Source organism: Carettochelys insculpta, chromosome 7, assembly GCF_033958435.1.
Source record: "Carettochelys insculpta isolate YL-2023 chromosome 7, ASM3395843v1, whole genome shotgun sequence".
Classification (NCBI taxonomy): Eukaryota; Metazoa; Chordata; order Testudines; family Carettochelyidae; genus Carettochelys; species Carettochelys insculpta.
The window spans coordinates 1,230,778-1,243,058 of NC_134143.1; the positions used below are offsets into that span (position 1 = coordinate 1,230,778).

Here is a 12,281-nt window from a genome sequence, read left to right on the forward strand (position 1 = left end):
GGGGCTCTGCTAATTAGCCAGGCAGCTCCTATGTCTCTCCTGAGCAGCCGCTCAAGCACACAGCTTCCAGGGACACTGCCGGGGCCGGGGCTGAGGAAAGGGGAGGGCAGCAGAACCCCACCAGCTGTCTGGGCGTGTTCCTGACCAGCCTCGGCCCACCGAGCATTCACCAGGGTCTCTGGCCTTGGGAAGAAAGGAGCCTTGTAGCTGTGATGGCCGAGTGGTTAAGGTGTTGGACTTGAAATCCAATAGGGTTTCCCTGTGCAGGTTCAAATCCTGCTCACAGTGAGGGCTGTGTTTTAGCCACATCCTGGAACCAGGACAAGACAGCAGCACACACCCTGAGTCACTGCCCAGGGGCTGTCTGTGACCAGTGTGTGGAAGAGGCCAGGGGAGTCTGTGCCTGGGGGAAATGCTGACCCTGGGCTGTGGTCACTGCTCTGGCTGTTGCTGGGCCCAGCCTGTCTCCTATGTCAGCCCAACAGTGCTGCACTCACCTGTGTAATGCCCTGGCAAGGAGTGGGCAGCCCTGGTTCAGCTGCAGCCAGTGATAGGGCAGCTGCCTCTAAGGGAAGGGCCTGTTCCCAAGGCTGGCTCAGGGCCTCTGGTCTCTCCCAGCTCCTGAGCTGTGCAGTACACAGCTGGGAAAGGGACAGACACTTGCCCAAGGGGGAACGAATGTCACAATCTCCTCTCTGCCCCAACACAATAGACTGATCTGCAGAACCAGACACCGGGCCTGGGGCAGGTCTCCATGTGACTGTGCCTAACCCGGTGCAAGCTCTGGCTTGTTTTGTGCTTGTCTCCAGCTGGGGAAAAGCCTCTTCAGGACACATCTCCTGCCCCACAGCTGAAATGAGCCCCACAGTTATGAGACCCCACTGAGACTGGCTGATTTTCTCCCACCTTGTGACGCTGGCTGCAGACCACGTGCTGCTTTGGAGTGTCCTTAGTGAGGGGTTGGTGGTGGGGAGCAGCCTGGCTCAGAGACGTTATGAAGATTCTCAGGCCACATGCAGTCATGGTCCTCCCCTCCTCTTGCACTGCCCTCAGGTTCTCTGTGGCTTTTGAGCCTTCCCCTTAAGGTGTCAGTACCAGCTGCCCCACCTCCAGGTGCCCAGAGGAGGACAGGTGAGCTGGGCTCCAGCCTGGGACTCCTCCTCTCCCCTTCTGTCCCCTGAATTTTTAGCCTGGTCTTGATGCTCCTTCATTTAAGTGCCATGTGTTCTATAGGAGTATCCTGGCAGCTCCAGGACCAGTTGTGAGGGCATCTGGAGAAGCCATGAGAAACACAACCTCAGACCTCATTTATCTCTACACACACTGCTGAGTTCTGGAGCCCCAACCTTTTGCACTCAGGTTGACGAGCCAGCCCAACCCAAGACCTGGCTCCAGTGGGCCTCATTCATGCAGCAGGAGGAAAAAGACCTCACTCAGGTACCCCTGGGGACAGAATAGCCCAGCCCTTGGAGAAGACGAGATTTACAGTGGAGCACCACCAGGTCCCACTGAGATTTGAACTATGGCAAATACCAGACACCAATCTCTAGGACGGGGGAGCTGCTGTCCTGTCTCAGGGCTCCTCGTCGATGGCGTGTTGGTGACTCACAGTGAGGCACCAGAGATGGAGATGACACAGCAGAGACAAAGGGGAGTGGAGGGTGGGTTGTACTCTCTTGGTGCAGAATGTGCTGAAAATAGGGGTTGTAAAGCCTCCCAGCAGCCACCTCACAGCAGGGGTCCTGGCCTACAGGCAGCTGCCCATGGAGAAGACTCCCCATAGCAGGAGCTGTCTCCCTGAGTAGCAGCATGCCGGGGCTGAGGCAGCTGCCCCACAGGAGATCTCCCTGGCGGTAGAGTGATTGACAGAAATGACAGCCCAAACCCAAGAGAAGAAACAACTGCAGTAGCAACACTGACAGAGTTGGCAGAACTGAGGTCCCTCAAGTGTGTTTGCCGACTGCTTCAAGAACCTTCCCTGCTGCCTTTCCCAAGATCCCCTTTCTCTCCATGGTTCTTACCTCACAATGCTGCCATGGAGAGAGCCCTGCGCAATCCATCTTACACAGCAGTGATGACTGCCCTGTACCCTCACAACAACTTCAAGCATTGATGAGACCCCTCAGTTCTTACACTGGGTGATAGCCTAAATTGTGACTTTACAACAACATGGTGTTCACAATAGACAAAGGCTCATTGCTTTGCCTGTTCCCATCAGGCTTTGTTTCCAAGGCATTACATAAGCACAACTTTGCATTTTCATGCAGATGCTCTCTCAAGGACACATTCCACAAACCCTTCAGCAATACTGAGCTCCTTCTGGCACACCCCTTTCATCTAAAAATGGTACTCAAATTGCTCATATCAGTAGGAAAACTAAAACCTGTTTTGTTCAATATATTCATCAAGGATTTAGATATTGGCAAAGAAACTATGCTTATTAACTTTGCAGATGATACCATGCTGGGGGGGGGGGGGGGGGTTGCAACTGCTTTGGAGGATAGGGTCAAAGTTCAAAATGATCTGGACAAATTGGAGAAATGGTCTGAGGCAAACAGGATGAAGTTTAATAAGGACAAATGCAAAGTGCTCCACTTGGGAAGGAACAATCTGCTTCACACATACAGAATGGGGAGAGACTGTCTTGGAATGGCTACAGCACAAAGGGATGTAGCGGTTCTAGTGGACCACAAGCTAAATACGAGTCAACAGTGTGACACTGTTGCAAAAAAGCCAACCATGATTCTGGGGTGCATTAGCAGGTGTGTTGTGAGCAAGACACGAGAAGTCATTCTTCTGCTTTATTCTGTGGTGGTTAGGCCTCAGCTCGAGTATTGTGTCCAGTTCTGGGAGCCCCATTTCAATAAAGATGTGGAGAAATTGGAGACGGATCGGAAAAGAGCAACCAGAATGATCAAGGATCTAGAGTACATGAGCTAGGAAGGACGGCTGAAAGAATTTGGCTTGTTTAGTTTAGAAAAGAGAAGATTGAGCAGGGGACATGAGAGCGGTTTTAAGTTAAGTAAAAGGGTGTCATAAAGAGGAGGGAGAAAACTTGTTCTTCTTGGCCTCTAATGATAGAACAAGAGGCAATGGGATTGAACTGCAGCAAGGGAGGTTTGGGTTGGACATTAGGAAAAAGTTCCTAAGTGTCAGGGTGGTCAGACACTGGAATAAATTGCCTAGGGAGGTTGTGGAATCTCCATCTCTGGAGATATTTAAGATCAGGTTACTAATGTCTGTCAGGGATGGTCTAGACAGTACTTGGCCCTGCCATGAGGGCAGGGGGCTGGACTCGATGGCCTCTCGAGGTCCCTTCCAATCCTAGTATTGTATCATTCTATGATTTTGAGAAAAAAGCAGTTCAGTCGCACTTTAAAGGTGCACAAGATAATTTACGAGGTGAAGAGCTTTTGTTTCCCGTGAAAGCTCAGCACCTAATCAATTATTGTGTCAGTCTTTGACGTGCTCCTGGACTGCTTTTTGGCTTTGATAGCACACAGACTAGCCCGGCTTTCTCTCTGTTCCTATTCAATATGAGTAGCAACTGTCACTTCCCCTCTGTACCCAGATCTCAGCCGAGGGACAGGTTTGCTGGGCTGATGTGCATTGGCATAACTGTGACCCGACCAGCCCAGGGCTCAGCACGATCCCCTGTCCCCTCCCCCTGCAGCTACTGGTGTGTCGCCAAATCTCAGCCTCTGCACCAGAGCGCAGGGGACAGAGCGGAAGCTGGGGGATGGGAGCTGTTTGTGATGGGCCAAGCAGGGGGAGGAGGCAGGTGCACCTGTGACAACTTCCCTGCTGCTGGGCTGAGGCGGCTGGTTCCTGGCTGGCAGGTGCCCCAGTGTGGTGCACAGGGTCCCCCAGGGGCACTGCAGGCGGCCTGGCTTCATAGCACTTCCCCCTCCCCCAGAGAGGAGCCACTGCTGGCCCAGCACCTGAGCCCCCGCCAGCACGCGCCCCCTCAGCATCCCTTCCTATGGTTCTCCCACAGGTTGTGGGGAGCAGCTCAGTGCAGGGCCAAAAAGGGGGCACAGCATAAAAACTGTCATCACCCCTGTTCTGGGGCAGCCACCACAGCTAGGAGACCCCGGCTCCTCTGCTCTCTGGGACAGAGTCAGTGATGCTCCTTTGCATTGCGTGGTGTGTCCAGAGTCCCTCATCCATGAGCTGCCTTTGCTCCTGGAGCCTCTGGTTCTGGTTGTGGTGCTGAAATTCGGCTGGAAGCACCTCTGGGCAATGGGCTGCACAAAGGGGAGGCTTTGCGGGTTGACACTGTTTTGTGAGAAGAACTTGCTTTTTCCCCGTCAGCTCCTTCACAGGGGGTGCTGTATAATCTGCTTTTTTTTTCAGTTCATGTGTCTCTTTTGCTTTTTTGTAAAGGTTTTTGTGCTGGGAAACTTGTAAAATTTTTACCCAATTCTTCAGTGCCCATTTTTGGGGGGTTCCTTGCTACTTCCTTTTCCCTGTCAGCTCTTTTACAGGGGGTGCTGTGTGATTTGGTTTCTTTTCAATTTGTGTACATCTTTTCTCTTTTGTTAAAAATTTTGGTGTAGTGAAACACACAAGATTGTTTCCTGGTTTTTGGTGTCTTTTTTTGGGAGCTTTTCCAGCTGCTTGTGAGTAACAGAAAAAATTCTCTGTATAGTTCATGCACGTTAGCAGTTTGTATTTCATGTACACATTTTTTCTGGTTTTTGCATTGATCCTAGTTTTTGCAAAATATGCTTGTTATGCTGTTGTGATGCGGTTTTGGGGTCCCCCAAGCTCTGCACCCTGTTCGCAGGCAGGAGAGTCTCTCACTCAGCAGGAAAACAGCAGGTTTATTAGCCGACAGGACACAGCATCGTACAGAGGAGTCAGTACAGCAGGCAGAGACAACCAGTCCCATCCATGTTGGGGAGAGGAGGCCCCGAGGGGCCCCCAGAGCTGGGGCCTGGCCCCCTCCTTTGTCTCTCTCTCTCCCAGGCCAGACTAACTGCTTCCAACTCCCAGTTCCAATTCAAACCCCTCAGGCTCCACCTCCTCCTCTTCTGCAGTACAAAGGTGTCACCTGGTCGTCAGGGTTACCCTCAGCAGGAGCCCCACACCCTCTGTGAGCCACTCACACACACACACACAGGTATCCCCCACTCCATCACAGCTGTGTAGATGGTTCAGTGATTTTTTTAAACATTTTATCTGTTGTACAATTTTTGCCTTGCTAATCTGTGAGCTGTGTGTTCTGGAAGAACAGGGTGGTTAGGCAGTTGGCTGATGGCTCTATCAGCCTTAGAGGAGACAAATTGTAAAAGAAACCCGAAGGTTCTCTCTTTTCAGGAGAATGAGGCACTTTCTTGCACAGAGAACATCTGTTATGTAAAAGCGCAGCAAAGACAGACCCATCTGCTTCCCACCTTAGGCAGCTCCCCCAGCCTTTTCCAATGTGGGCGTCTTTAACATTGTACATTCTTACAAGGCTGCCCTGACTGCACTTGTGTCAAGGGCCAAAAGGAAAAGCCCCCTTTACCAGCACAAGTTGGATGAGCAGCAGGCTCTTAATCTGGCAGTGCCGGGCTCAAGCCCTTCTCTGGGCAGCTGGCTGTTGATTTGCCTTGTGCCCTTGGAGCCCAGAGAGTCCTGCCTGCAGCTGGAGCAGTGGTCCAGGTCGCAGATTGTGGGGTGATGTCCTAGAAAGGAAAACTCCCTAGAAAGCTTCCCCAGCTGGCCATGATCGTACAGTGGTTAGTACTCTGCACTGTGGCTGCAGAAACCTTGGTTCAAATCCAAGTCATGGCAGTGGTAGCCCAGCACAGGTCTGGTCCTGCTTTTATTTTCCCCAAAAGGGCGGTGAAGCGCTGCAATGCGTCACCTGAAGAGGTGGTGAAATCTCCATCCCTGGAGGTTTTTAAGCCCTGGCTTGACAAAGCCCTGGCTGGGATGATTTAGTTGGGGTTGCTCCCGCTTTGGGGAGGAGGGTGGACTCAATGGTCTCCTGAGGTCCCTTCCAGCCCCAGGATTCTGTGGTTCTAAGCCCATATCCACAGGAATGGGCCTGGAAAACACAGGGTCTGTCTGGTGGAAGCTTTGTGGGGCCAGGTGCTGAGAAAGCCCCGGGCAGAGGGAGGGAGTCCTGGGAGACACAGGATCTCCAGAGAAGCAATAAGGACACAGTCCATGCTGCCAGCTGCGGGTGAGAGGTGCCCAGAGGGCAATGCCAGCCAGCCCCAAAGGGTGAGGGGCAGGTGGGGAGGGCTGGAGCCATTGTTCAGGGCTCTGCTTCCTGCAGTCTGAGTTCAATGTCAGAGGCACCTCCTGGGGCTGCCTTACTGAGGCACAGCCCTAAAGCTCTCTGAGCTGCTTCCTTCTCCTGTCCTGCACGAGAGTGAGTGGGGTGACTGGCGCCTGGTGGAGCCAGGTCTTTGGCCCAGCCAGATGGAAGGGTTCAGGCAATCGGTTGGTGCGGTGGAACTTGGCAGTGTGCCCTGAGATCCCTGGAGTCCTGATGCTGGTGTGATCTTGTGAGACTGGGGCAGCCCTCCCTGGAAATGCCGTATCTCTCCTGCTGAAGGCTCTGGTGCAGAGAGAAGTGATTTAAACTCCCCACTCGCATGTACACAGTGCTCTTCTGACCCCAATAGGCCCCCTGCCGCCCATCCCTGCAGTGTGGGAAACAAAAGTTTATGAGGAAGAGAAAACAGGCAGGAAAGTTCCTCTGCAGCACACCCCCAGTTGGGGTGGGTCATTCAGTGCTTTTCTCAGAGCGCTGCTTGTTGAAAGGTTACCCCAGAGGCGAGGAGCAGAAACCTGGGAAAGATGAAGCTCCCTCTGACCTTCCTGGTGCCATGTGGCTTGTGTTTCCTCTGTCCCAGCCACAAGCCTCAGGGTTATGTGCACAGGAATGGCCAAACCCACCTGCTGAGCCTTCAGCTGCACCCAAAGTTTGCATTAACCCTGGTTCAGCCAGGGGATGCATCAAGGGCTACTTCGAACCCGCAACTCTTCCTTTCGGTGGGGGTGTGGAAATGAGCGAGGCTGGAAGATGCTACTGAGGTGCTGCCATGAATACGCAGTGCATCATTAGCATAATGGTGAACATGGAATTTGAAAAGTGCCACTTCCATATTGCGCACCGCTGTGTAGACGGGGGCCTAGCAAAAGGACCCCCCCCTTGTCTTCAAAAGCACCATCTTCCGCTTTGGTTTTAGGAAGGGGCTGGTGCAGGCACAGCTAAAGTGGTGTGTCAGGGCCTGCCCTCACTGCACAGAGTTGTGAGTGGGACATTTGAAGTGGGTCGGGAGAAAGTTTGGGTGTGTGGATTGGCTGTGTACAGTTTAGGACTGGTGAGCCTGAGAGTCAAAGGGCGCTGCTCCATCTGCTTGAGCTGGGACAGTTACTTGAGGGTTGGTTATGAACTCTGGGTGTGGTATTTTCGCCAGATTATGCCATATGACTTTTCTGACTCTTTTATTAAAAGCTTATTTTCTCCACTCAGACTCTGCTTGCGAGTGAGGAAGCATGGCCTTTCCGAGGCGCCCAGGGGGGTGTGAATTTCCCAGGCTACTGGGTGGGGGCTCGAGTTGGTTCTACGTGAGATAGATGAAAAAGGACCCCAAGATAATGAACCCGTCTCTTATTGCTGCCGACTCTTTATAACCCAAGAGTAACATGACAAAACTGTAGACTTGCTTATCAGACCGAGCTCCTTCGTGAGTGCCTCAGAAAATCAAAAGTGTGAAAATGAACCAGTCTTTTTCCTAGAGTACTAGAACAGGAAGGGTAAGACCTGAGCTGCTGCCACCACTGCACCTGGGGCAAACCTGGAGCTACCACATGGGGCCCAGTTTTGTGCTTGTTACCAGCATAGCCTCCCCAGACGTCAAGCAAAACTGTCGCAGCTTAGATGAACCATTATGAAGTATTTCTTCCCCACACAAAGATCAGTTGTGGGTGTTGAGCGGTGGTATTGGTGCAGGCGTCCAAAACTGTTACAAAAGAAAGAAAAGGCAAATTCTCATCTAATTCCTAAATCTTCTTGTGCTGAGCTAGATGGGAAAGTTTCCCTTCCCATAACTTCTAGTAGTTTGTGCTTATTGGGCTGCTTTTCCAGTTAGGCCGAATCTAAAGCTGTCTTTGTCTTTCCAATATTGCTGTTGCCTTCAGTGTAGGTGCAGGAGGAGAGAAGAAATGATGACATCATTGTCCCTTATTTTACACTTTCCTCCAGGTGCCAGAAAGATCCATGGTGTGTCCCAGAGCCAGGCAGCTCCTGGTGTCCAGCCCACTGACCAGCTGCCTTTCATGGGAATTGTGAGCCTGTTTTCTACATCTTCCTGGCTGGGGATGGTGACCTGGTCCAGGGCAGTGACTCTATCTTGCTCCCTGCCAGGCTCTTAGTCTCTTTCCTGCAGCTTTTTTGGCCTCCTGCCCCAATTAAGGGAAACCAAGGAAAGCCTGTAATGGCCTGCATGGAGTTTGAACCCATGACCTTGGGGTTATTAGCACCACACTCTAAACAGCAGAGCTAGCCAGACTGTGCAGAAAAGCTTCCCAAGGGGCCTTTTTGGGAATGAGCAACAGGCAGCTGCAGGGCCCCTGGCCACTGAGTGAGATTTTCTCCCCTCCCCAACCAGCCTGGTCTCCCCTTTCAGCCTCTGTCACCCATCCCCCACTGCTCTGAGCCCAGCTAGGGGTCCCCTCAGCCCCGGCTGCCCCTTGCCAGCTGTCCTGGGCCCCTGCAGTGTGTCCCTCAGACCCTGTCTCTCCCACCCTCCCCACTGCCCTGATCCCCTTGTCCCCTCAGACCCTGCTGACCCACCACTGCCCTTTTCCCCTCCTCCCTCAGCCACAAGCCAAGCCGGGTTCCCCCCACACCTGCCACCCCTCCCCACTGGCAGCCGCCCTCCCCCTTCCTCTCCACGGCACCATCAGCAGCTGAAGCTTTGGCCCTGTCAGGGTCTGTGTGAGAGCAGAGACAGCCTGTGGGTGCAGCCCCTGCCCGGGAGGATCCTGCAGCTGTGTCTACATGTGCCTCTTCTTCTGGAAGCAGCCTGGTTGTGAGCTGTCCAGAAGATGCTAATGAGGAGCAGATGTAAATTGCCTGCACCTCATTAGCATATGGTGCATAATTCAGAGTCCGGAAAAGGCTCTTGCAGACTCCAAAATACGTGTGCCGACGTGTGGCCCACAGGGATCTTCCAGAATGAAATGCTCGTCTGCCACTGCTCCTTCCGGCCACCTGCCGCTGCTCCTATGGGCTGCCCACCGGTCGCCGTCATCCACCACCCCTTTTCCAATCATGCTGCTTGGGATCGCCCTGAGGCAGAACCCTGTGATTTCAGCTCTGTGTGGCCTCAGCTGCCACTCTGTGACTTCAGCTCTCTGTAGTCCCAACTGCCACTCTGGCTATGTCAATACTTGCCAAAAACTTTGAAATGGCCATGCAGAAGGCCAATTAGAAGATTACAAATAAAATGCTGAAATACATATTCAGCACCTCATTAGCATGCAGGCAGTCCCAGCACTTTGAAATGGATGCAGGTCCCTGCTGTGCAGCTCGTCCAGACAGGGCGTCTTTTTGAAAGGACCCTGCTTACTTCAAAGTCCCCTTTTTCCCACTTACTCAGAGGAATAAGGGGACTTTGAAGTAAGCAGGGTCCTTTCAAAAAGGAGCCCCATCTGGGCAAGCCAAGTCAATTTCAAAGTGCTACAGCCACCCACATGTTCATGAGACCCTCAATATAGATTTCAGCACTTAATTAGTAAACTTCACAAGAAGCATTTTGAAGCTTTTGGTTTGTAAAGACACAGCCTCTGTGATTTCAGCTTTTAATATCTTTCGTGGACGGTTTCACAACCACTCAAGTATCCAACCCCATCTTCCAACAGATGAGGAAAACTAATCAAACAACAGTTATTGCTATATTACCAAAACACTCAGGAACCAGACTCAACCATGAGCTCGCTGACTTCAGTAGTAGGCATCCTTCAGTCTGCACAGACTATGGATCGTGCCCTTTAAAGTTTCAATTTAAGACTTCATTTACAGCGTCTATTGTGACTATAAAGACCCACACGAGAGTGACAGTCCTTGCTGCATCTCTTGCAGATGTAGTGGGTGTCTGGCAAGTCCTTATTGTGCATTCTGTGCGCTCGCTTCTCCTCTGCTAGCTGTCTGATCTTCATCTCGCCCCTCTGAAGGCCCTTGTGTAACCCCTGCCTCCATCTGCCGCGGTCGTCTGCTAGTTCTTCCCAGTTGTCCAGCTCGATGTCTACCTCCCTGAGGTCTCTCTTGCAGACATCTTTGTAGTGCAACTGGGGGCATCCGGGAGGTCTTTTGCCAGAGGCTAGCTCACCATACAGGATGTCTTGCAGAATCCTTCCATCATTCATCCTGTGGACGTGGCCAAGCCAGCGAAGCCGACGCTGCCTGAGGAGGGTGTGCATGGCTGGGATTCCAGCTTGCTCGAGGACGGCTGTGTTGGTCACTCTGTCCTTCCATGATATTCCAAGGATGCACCTGAGGCAGCGCAAGTGGAAGACGTTCAGCCTCTTTTCCTGATGGGCATACAGGGTCCAAGTCTCGCTGCCATAAAGGAGGGTGATGAGGATGCAGGCTCTGTAGACTTGCATTTTGGTGTGAGTGTGCAGCTTGTTGTAATTCCACACTCTCTTGCTGAGTCTGGACAGAGTTGTGGCCGCTTTTCCGATCCTCCTATTTAGCTCAGTCTCCAACGACAGGGTGTCAGTGATGGTGGACCCGAGGTAAACGAACTCGTGGACGACCTCTAACGTATAGTTGTCAGTGCTGATTGATGGGAATTCAGCAACATCCTGACCGAGTACGTTCGTCTTCTTTAGGCTGATGGTGAGCCCAAAGTCCTTGCATGCTTTGGAGAACCGATCCAGCAGCTGTAGGTGTGTAGTAGGTGTATATGAATTATATTCAAGCTTTAGCGTTTCTGTCAGGATGGCCGAGTGGTCTAAGGCGCCAGACTTAAGACAACCCTTTCTCAGTAATCTGGTCTCTAATTAGAGACGTGGGTTCAAATCCCACTCCTGACACAACCTTACTTTAGCCTTGTTGTGACCTGGGGGCTGATGGGCCCAGCAACAGTGGGTGTAGGTGAGTCAACATTGCACCCTCAGAGGCAGGGAGGCCAGAAGCATATTGGGGTACCTGGGCAGGAGAGTTCCTTTCAGATCAATACTTCATTATCCCCTGCTTGATTCAGAGCTGGTGAGGCCACAGCTGGGGCTCATCTACAGGAGCCACCTCCTGGGAAGGGGACATGTAAATGAGGCAGATCTGTGAGTTGCAATGAGGTGCTGTATTGCATATGCAGCACCTCATCTGCATAATCCTCACAGGGCAAACCTCAAAGTTCTCTCACTCCCAAAACATGGACTGAGCAGCAGGTTGTGCGGATGTGAGAGGTGGGTGGTAATGAGAGACTCAAAGAGGAGGCCACTGGCCTTTGAGAGGAGTTGTGCTAGAAAGCTCCAGAGAACAGGATTGCTGCAGAAACTCCTGAAGGAGGAATTACACAGGAAGGTTCTGTTAGCCAATGGCCGGGTAATGAGTGGTCTGTGAGCCTTTCCACACCCAAGTCTTTAACCGCTAGGACAGACTGTCCCTTCCCAGTGGGCAGCCAGGGAGGCTGACGGGTGCCCCAAGATTCTGCTCTGTGGAGGCAGCACGACTCAGCGCTCAGCTTTTACTGCACCTCACCACTGACCAGGCTGATGTAGCCAAACAGCTGAGGTTCTTTGTTCTTTGTTTGTGTTCGGCCGAGTTACAGTAACTGGAAGAAGTCAGGCTGAAAGCTTAAATGGCTGAGTGGTGAAGACAATAGGACTGCTAATGTGCTGTGCTCTGCATGCATGGGTTCAAATCCCACCCTCATGGTATCTTTCTTTGTTGATTTCGAGCCCTATTGTGGGATGCTACTTCCACCACACCTCAGCTTGCTGCCTCCCAGCTCCTGTGTTGGGCAGACTCCAAGCACAGGACACCTCTGTGAGGCTGAGCTGAGCTCTGGCTGCCAGAGGTAGGGATGGGATGATTTAATTTGCCCTCAAAGTGCCAAGACTGACTCCAGAGTCAGCTGCACTCACCTCTGCTGCCTGGGGCTGAGCAGGGCCCCAAACACAGCCAGGGGTGTAGTTCCCTGGCAAGGAAGTGGCAGCCCTGGCTCAGCTGAGGTCAGGCACAGGTGCAGCTGCCTCTGAGTGAAGGGCTGGTTCCCCAAGGCTTGATGCAGTGCTCTGGTCTCTCCCAGCTCCTTGGCTGGGCAGTG

General features: G+C 52.4%; 3 non-coding genes across 3 annotated transcripts; all 3 read left to right on the plus strand.

The window, feature by feature from the left end:
- The first annotated feature begins 206 nt into the window (after positions 1–206).
- On the plus strand, positions 207–288 carry TRNAS-UGA (transfer RNA serine (anticodon UGA)). Its single transcript has one exon. It is a non-coding gene; the product is annotated as a tRNA-Ser (tRNA).
- Positions 289–5,709: 5,421 nt separating this feature from the next.
- TRNAH-GUG (transfer RNA histidin (anticodon GUG)) lies at positions 5,710–5,781 on the plus strand. Its single transcript has one exon. It is a non-coding gene; the product is annotated as a tRNA-His (tRNA).
- Positions 5,782–10,945: 5,164 nt separating this feature from the next.
- Positions 10,946–11,046, plus strand: TRNAL-UAA (transfer RNA leucine (anticodon UAA)). Its single transcript is given in 2 exon segments — positions 10,946–10,983; positions 11,001–11,046. It is a non-coding gene; the product is annotated as a tRNA-Leu (tRNA).
- The last annotated feature ends 1,235 nt before the right edge of the window (positions 11,047–12,281 follow it).